The sequence below is a fragment of the Zonotrichia albicollis genome, chromosome 5, assembly GCF_047830755.1.
Source record: "Zonotrichia albicollis isolate bZonAlb1 chromosome 5, bZonAlb1.hap1, whole genome shotgun sequence".
In the NCBI taxonomy this organism is placed as follows: Eukaryota; Metazoa; Chordata; class Aves; order Passeriformes; family Passerellidae; genus Zonotrichia; species Zonotrichia albicollis.
The window spans coordinates 72646636-72655466 of record NC_133823.1 but is presented as its reverse complement, the minus strand read 5'-3'; the positions used below and the strand labels follow the sequence as shown (position 1 = coordinate 72655466).

Genomic DNA, 8831 nt, shown 5'->3' with positions numbered 1-8831 from the left:
TACACCCAGAACTGAGCTAAGGCTCCCAGGAGTTCCCAGGTCACCAATCCTGTGCCTGGTGTCCCAGGCTGAAAGCAGCTCCCCCATCTCCCACCCAGACAGAAGTGGGGCAGTCCCTGCTCTCTGCAGGAAATGCTCTGAGCCCCCTTCCCCCCGAATGTCCCACCCACACCACAGAGCTCCTCTGGAGTCAGAGCTGCTCTGGGGCCAGGCTCTGCATATCCAACGGGAGGCGTGGAACATTTCTGAGGGATGAAGAGTCCTTGGCAAAGCCAACTTTTGTACCACTGGGTATTAACTGATTTTCCATAAAACTTCATTTGTTTCCTGTCTAATTCTGCCTAGCACAAACAGTTTTAAACAACCTATTGCAACTTCTCTACTTGCTTGCCTTTCATTTTCTCCAGAAATTAAATACATTACAGCAGCATATCCTTAATGTTTATTATAGAATAAATGACTTATTCAGACATAAAAATACTTTGAGCCCTGTTGTGATACGTACAATGGTGTAATAGATAACCCAAATTCAGGCAGCAAATGTGATGCCAGAAAACAGCAATACATATTTTATTGGGAGAAACTTGTGCTCTTCAGATGTGGCTTTGATTTAATATCTCTTTGGGCACTGTAGTTTAGCTGATTTAACTTTTAGTCAAGAAGATGAGTAATAAGGATTTAAACTATATGGTTTTCAAACTGCAAATTAGTTATCTGACTGGTTTTCACTTACAACAACGTAAAAGTACTGAAGTATTTAATTTACTGGTATAGCAAACAATGCCTTAATCAATTTAAATTTCTTCTTCTCTTTTCATTCTTTCAGTAGATTAACAGAGTTGTATAAACTGAATACAGTTCATTCTACTTTGACTGAGCTTTTAGACTGAGGGAAAGGAGGTGACCACTCAAGGTAAATGTGAGGGAAAAAATTCTTTCTCAAATTAGGATCTCTTCACAGACCCTGATCTGATTGGTACTGTTGCTGAAATCAAGCCTTTGCAGACCAAGAACATTGTGATCACAAGATGAACTTCTGAGAAGATAGCAAAATTAAGGCATGCATATCAAAAATAATGTATCAGGTATGTCTTTCAGAATGAAGATCATGGATGAAACCTACAGTGATCATTGGGAAACCTCAATGAAATAAGAATATTTTCATACTGGAGCAACACATTTCTAATTTGATATTACTTTCTAAGTAACCCTGACTAAATATTACAGACTGCAAGGTGGACATCCTCAAACATTTGCCTGTAATATGGAGAACAGACTGTGCCCATTGGAGGAGCTGAGTCAGTGCAAGATCCTTTCCATTAGAAGCACATCTGGCATTCCCCACAGCTGCCAAGCAGATGTTTTAAGGAAGTCACTTTGGGGAAGGGTGAGAAGATCTTTTTTGGCAATGGGAGCCCTGCCCAAAGGGTCAATGAGCTGCTGGGCAGCCCTGGGCACACACACACTGCTGAGCTCTGCACACTGGGACCAAGCCCTGGCACCAGCCCAGGTGAAGGAGCCCCTGCTCCCTCCTGCCCTGGTGATGGATGCAGGCACACACAGGGGCACAGAGGTGAGAGCCTACAGAGCTGCATTCATCCAAGCACAATTCCACTCTGCATTCCCTGCCTTGTTACCAACTGAGCTGCTGGGGGTGCAAATCCACGGGCATGGCTGATTCCCCAGGGACTGAAATAAATGGCTGCTCCTTTCCTGCCCTGCCAGGGCTGCCCAGCCAAAGGAGTCCTAGGAAAGGGAGCTGCTTTCAATTCTGGCTTACCAGCACTGGCATCAACTCAGCTCTCCCTACAAAATCTTCACAGCTGATGAGGCAGAGAGCAGCAAAGGCAGAGCTTTGGCTTTCAGACCACAGACTAAGATTCTTCTCTTTCTTTTGTCTCTGACAATAAAAAATAGATTAAAGCAGAGTCACTGTAAGCAGCACATCTGCAAGCACAAACCATCTTTATGCTGCACACAGGCAGAATCCCACTTGGAGATGGAGCACTGAGACACAGAGTCCCTTCTCAGAGCCTGTGTATTTTAGAGAGCTCTCTCCACCCCACTGATGGCATCTCTGACATGGCATCCACGGCCACAGCCTGCTTTCCTGCTGCTCCCTCTGCTGTGTCTGACAGCATTTTTAGCATTTCACTGACCTAAAAATGGCTTCTGCCTGTTCCTGAAAATGCAAAAAAAGGTTCCACTAAAAACAGCACTTAGGGGGAAATGAGGATTAAAGAGCAGGCAGCACTTAAGCCATGTAAATGTGAGTGATGTCAAACTGACTGCAGTGACAGAGCTCAAGAGCAATCTAATGGTGCTTTCTGCTCTTTCAAGTGAAGCATTTAAACATTGCCATGTAAGGCTGTTTAAAATGCACATTCTGTGACACTTTAATTCAAGCTACAGTAGTGGTTTGATAAATCCCCTATTTCTGACTGGCACACAGCAAAAGATCTCCCATATCTCTGTGTGTTGAGTCCTGTAAATTTAACAGCATTTTTTTATGCTGTGTATCCTGCAACATTTCTGTGCTGGAAAACCTCAACTTATAAAATCAGCGTCTCTAAAATTTTTGCTGTATTACCCTGCAGCCAGACCATAACATGTGGCACATTTGAAGGCCTAAAATTTGCAGCTTTAAAATTTTTCTGACTGGAATAATTAGATACTGCCCTGTATGCCTGCTACAATGTTTTGCACATAAATTACTTATAAACCACTGTGAGATTCAAACCCAAATTTGACAGGGAAAAATAGGTATTAACTCCTGTGAGTAATTTAGGCATGTCAAAACTATAAATTGTTGCCTTACTTTTTTCTTTTTATGACTTGTGACACAAGAATGGATTACCTTACTGTTTTCTACTTAGGTTATGATTTTTGTCATTCAAACAAAGGCAGAGCAAGAAAGAATGAAAATAAATTATTATGATTCAATGTAAACTATTTGCTGATAGTCTTAAAAAGGAAATTAATAGAAAAAATATATTCCTAAATTTCAATTCTAGTAATGAGAACTGTAACCTTAAGGGAAAAATCATGTAAAATGAACTAATGTATATCTAGTTTTGGTACAATTATTTAATTCTCCATGTTGCAACATCTGACAGCAACTCAGATACGATGACCTTGAAGTTCTAAAAATAATGACTAAAATTTTTATCTTTCCTCTCCATTGTTACAGTTCAGTGTCACTACAATTCACTCACCTGGTGCCATTTTCCCAGTTGGATGTAATTCTTTTCACAGAAATGAAGAATTTGAAACCTTTCCCAGATCACTTTTAACATTCTGCATTTGGTTCCATTGCTAAATTCTATCCCCACATTCATCTACAGGGACAATCTCTGAATACATTTTGTAAGGGTTCACTGAGCCAACCAAGTGAAATATGGAATAATAACAAAATAAAATTTCTCTTTCCTTGCTGAATGGTGTATTACCACAAATCACTAGAAGACATCCCAATTCTTATAAATCACACTGCACCAGGCATAAGAAAGGGGAATGACTCAGGAGAAAAGGAAAATATCATTGGTGTGCTCTTAAAGTAATGTCAGAGTCACTGGTGGATGCCTGCAAGTGTGACTGCACTGTGACATGCAGGTGTATTTCACTGGTTGTGCAAGAGATTGTATCAGGTACTCTATTTTAACAGCAGAATGATGCACTCCAGTAACTCTGCATCCCCATTCTGACTCCAAATTCCATCATAAAGCCAGCATTCCATGGATTCTGTTGTACAAAGGGTCAGCAAACTCACCGTGCCAGTCACAGAGCCTGGTGAGATTTCCTGAGGTGACTTTTCCTTCAAGTACTGAGAAGGTTCAGGAGGAAGGTCACAGTGCTCTGGTTTGCCAGTGAATCGGTCCTTCAGCTCACCCTCTCCTTGCAGAGAGGTTTCCTGCAGCACAGAGCAGCCCCGTGCCCCTCTGTGCCTTGCAGAAAGTCCAAGTCTCTCAAAGCCCAAATCTCTCAGGGACAGAATTAATAACAGACTGCCAGGAAGTACCACAGCCCAGTTCCCATCCCTTTTCCCTCCAACACACCTTATCAAGGAATGAAACACACTGCAAACACAAGCTGAGACACAGGGAAATGCAAAATGTGGGGAGCCTGTGGTACCCTAAACACAAATTTAACTGCCTGGGGCAGAACTCTCTGAGAGCGTTTGTGCTCAGCTCAGCACAGGGAGAGGTCAATGCTCAGATGAATTTTTTCCAGGCAGACAGAGCTCAGTGTCCTTCCCTGTGTCCAATGGGTGCCCCCCAGGCTTCCTTCACTCCCCCTGCTCACTGCCCTGAATGCAGAACCCAGAAGGATTCAGGGCCACTCAAACAAACAAGGAGGTGCTCATTGACATCTGGGAAAAAAACCCTCACAAGTGCCCCCCATCATTTTAGAGCAGGATTTTTAACATGGGAAGCTTCCCTGAGAACTGAGTTGCTTCAAGACATTTTCTCCTATTTTAAAATGTTACCCATCTTCTGGTGGAAGAAGGACGTTTTTAACCCTGTTCATTTCTGGCTTCATTGGTAACTCTGGTGTGAGGGATTTGAGCAATGGTGTAATACTTGCCAACAGCCCTGTGGGTCCTGAACCCCACACAATTCTGCAATTCCAAAACTTCATGGACTCATTTCAGTATTTTCCTACCATCCCTCTGTACAGTGGTGCAAAGCACAGAGCATCTGAGAATTCAATCACTCCAAGAGGTGTCATTTGTATCACAAACCAGGTTTCAATATTGGAAAGGTTTCAATATTGGAAAGGTTTCAATATTGTTATTCTTCTACTTAAAACGCTTCTGGTTTTATGTCTAACATGAGATGTTGCTTCAATAAGCCAGAGAAGCATTTGCAGTTTCTCTGCTGCATCATCAACTTTTACATGTACACAGATCTGTCCATCCAGGCCCCTCCAAACCTGATGTAACAACTCTGTCGTTTCTCATTCCATCAGAGCTCCACTACTTATTCAAAGCAATGTTACAAAACTGTTTCCTACTTTTACTCTTGCTAGATGGATAACTGCAGAAGGTAAACAATATGAATTTAACTTTCTTTTTCTAACAGAAATAATATAGGCTGTTGTACTAAAACCTAAAAAACCAGATTTACTGATATTTGAGATGCACTTGTAATTCTATTTCTCCTCTTAGCAAGGACAGAACAGAGCATCATGGGCTGGGAAGTGTGCCTTTCTTTTCCACTCCTAAATATTGTCTTTGCTGTTAGAAAAACAGTGTAGTGTTTAAAAAACACAGCACAGTAGCTCTGAAATGCAGTATTGCATCTGGGCACCATCCATTTTCAAGAAATGCCATCCACAGGACTGAATTTGGATCTATTTTGGGGAGACGCCAGGATTTCCAACACTCAGTTTAAAATTTGGCTATTTTTCTCTTCCTTTGTTTATAAAATCCTGTCAATTTATGGGAAGAAAAAGCTGTTCTGAATGTGATGTGTTTATAATCAACAAGATGCTCTAGAGAGATTTGGACTTTCAGACATTTGGATTGAATTTCAGCTGTGTCTCGGCACAGTAATTGATTATCTCAAAAATCATTCTACCTTCAGCTCAAGTCTATCAGACCAGACAATTCAAAATGTTTTTAAAAGCCAGGCTATTCTAACCACTTTGCAGAATGCCAGCCTACCAGATGGAGGAAGAAAACCTTAGCAAGGAAATAATGGGATTATTACATTACTTTAGACCATGGAAGTCTCTCCATAGATAAAAACATCTGCTGTGTCTATGTGTGTGCATATGTTTAACAAAAAAAGGCTGGCCTGTCTGTGTGCACATGTTCATTTAATGGTGAGAGCCATCACCAGGATCAGGGACATTCATTAAATGGTGAGAGCCATCACCAGGATCAGGGATTATATTTAGTGGTGAGAGCCATCACCAGGATCAGGGATATTCATTAAATGGTGAGAGCCATCACCAGGATCAGGGATGCCCATTTAATGGTGAGAGCCATCACCAGGATCAGGGATGTTCATTAAATGGTAAGAGCAATCACTAGGATCAGGGATGTTATTTAATGGTGAGAGCCATCACCAGGATCAGGGATGCTCATTAAATGGTGAGAGCCATCACCAGGATCAGGGATGCTCATTAAATGGTGAGAGCCATCACCAGGATCAGGGATGCCCATTTAATGGTGAGAGCCATCACCAGGATCAGGGATGATATTTAATGGTGAGAGCCATCACCAGGATCAGGGACATTCATTTAGTGGTGACAGCCATCACCAGGATCAGGGATGTTCATTTAATGGTGAGAGCCATCACCAGGATCAGGGATGTTCATTAATGGTGAGAGCCATCACCAGGATCAGGGATGCTCATTTAATGGTGAGAGCCATCACCAGGATCAGGGGTGTTCATTTAATGGTGAGAGCCATCACCAGGATCAGGGACATTCATTTAATGGTGAGAGCCATCACCAGGATCAGGGACATTCATTTAATGGTGAGAGCCATCACCAGGATCAGGGATGTTCATTTAATGTTGAGATCCATCACCAGGATCAGGGATGTTCATTTAATGGTGAGAGCCATCACCAGGATCAGGGATGTTCATTAATGGTGAGAGCCATCACCAGGATCTGGGATGTTCATTAAATGGTGAGAGCCATCACCAGGATCAGGGATGATATTTAGTGGTGAGAGCCATCACCAGGATCAGGGATGTTCATTTAATGGTGAGAGCCATCACCAGGATCAGGGATGCCCATTTAATGGTGAGAGCCATCACCAGCATCAGGGATGTTCATTTAATGGTGAGAGCCATCACCAGGACCAAGGGGAAATGAAGCCTTAGAGCTGCAATCCAGGGAGGAACATTTTCTCTTCCTCTTCCCAGCCCAGCTGTGCTGTGCTGGCAGCCAAGCCTTGCCAGGGCAGGGCCTGGGCAGACCCTGGCACACATTTCCTCTGCCCTGACCCTGGGCAGAGCCCACAGCTGCATTTTGCACATCTCAGGACACTGCAGGGCCCCTTCTCCTCAGGCAGGCTGGGCTCACCTCCCTGTTTGTGAGGAGAGCTCAGCTCCATGAGCCTGGGGGATCTTCTGCCTTTTGCCTGCTCCTTGTTCTGCCTCCTTGCCAAGGAGGCTGAAGTAATTTCATTTTTTGGTCACATATACAAATGCAGGCTGAAAGTCCAGAAAGTCCTCTTCTACCACAGGTCAAGTAAAGCAATTTTTTCTGTACTCACTCAGTTTTCAGAACGTTATTTTAAGCCCCAGATGGATCACTGAGATTCCAGGCTGTCCTGACACAGAGGCAAAACCACCCAAACCTGTGTCAATGAGGCACAGATATTAAATCTCCTGCTTATGGGAAATATCCCTCTTGTGTAGCATCTTAAATCTCAGCCTCAGCCAGAATTTCAGAGGGTAGTTTCCTCTGCATCAGGGCTCTTTCTATTTCTTTATCACAAAATGTGCTCACCTTCACACCCTCTTGCAGTCAGAGCCATGGGGTTTAAGTAGCTATGTAAAAAACAGATTTTTTTTTTGGAGTAGCACAGGTGTGTCAGTTCCCCCAGACTGTTACACAGCTTATTTCAATCGAGCTGGCCTCTGTTTTGGGTAGGACTGCAGTTGGTGGGTCTTAATTCCAAACTGAATCCAGCAATGCCAACTCAAAAATGTGGCTGGTGAGGATTGCCTCACACAGACTCCAAAATTATACACTGTGTATGGGACTCATCAACTCCTGACCATCCCAATTCAGGATAAAGCAGGTGAATGAAAAAAAAAAAAAACAGCAACACTGGCAACACAAGAAACCAGGCAAGACTGGTCCAAACTGATCTCCACAGACAAGACTGAGCCAAAAGTCACATTCTGTGGCCAGCACCTCTACAGGACTCCAGAACTGATTGCAATTAGGATCAGGCACAGATGCAAAGAACCCTACAGAGTTAATAATACTGAAATTAGTTCCTTCAATTTCAACTTTCAGATGCAAAATGTAGCCATTTAATATCCATGGACACCACTAATATTATTTTGCCTTTTCTTTCTGAAAGTCACTGAAAGAGATGGGAAACAGAACACACATCCCAATCTAATGCTTGCAGTTCAAATAATCACAGGCAATCAGTTGTCTGCATGTCCACAGTCACTACAAAAAATGTACAGAAAAAATCTCAGCAATGTTTCTCCTGACCAGTATTACTCAGATTATACAGCTGTTAAAAGTAAATGTTATATTCATATTTTACATGTGCTCTCTGGGGAAATTTAAGAAAAACCATGGTGAACGATACCCTGGGTTTAATGAAAATAATAATACAGATGTAGATTGACCTGATTTTAGTCATGCTCTGTACATTTGAGAAGCATTAGAAACAATCAATAAGGCTCACACATCTAATAGATAAATTCCAATTTCCAGCACTTTCCTGCACACACCAAGCAAAAGCTGCTATGGAATAAAAAATGAAATACACAACAAAAGAGGCCTTTTAAATTCCTAAAGAATGCAGTATAAAAGCCATAAGAAAAATTTAAAAACAAGAATAAATTCATTTTAAGGACTGTTTTGCCATTAGCATCCAAATTCTGAAAATAAGAAATAGCAGATGCTTGGAAGCAGGATCTAAAAATAGAACAGCATTTTACTGCAATAGGAGGCTGAAAAGGTGCAGATTAGTGCTGAAACACGAGGAACAATTTAAGGAATATTTTTACTTGATGTGGTTTGCCAGGAACACTACAGAAATACAGAACAGGTGTCAGGAGCTCAGTGGAAATGCACCTCTTAAATCTACACTCACATCTGCCCTCTTGCTTTCACACACCAATTGT

At 42.2% G+C, this 8831-nt stretch overlaps 1 long non-coding RNA gene across 1 annotated transcript in view; it reads right to left on the bottom strand.

Annotated features, from left to right (window-relative positions):
• Positions 1-1756: 1756 nt before the first annotated feature.
• LOC141729055 (uncharacterized) overlaps positions 1757-8831 on the bottom strand; it is a 32528-nt gene continuing 25453 nt past the window's right edge. Inside the window, exon 3 of the long non-coding RNA XR_012580305.1 lies at positions 1757-1900. This is a non-coding gene — a long non-coding RNA (uncharacterized LOC141729055). The remainder of the gene's footprint in view (positions 1901-8831) is intronic.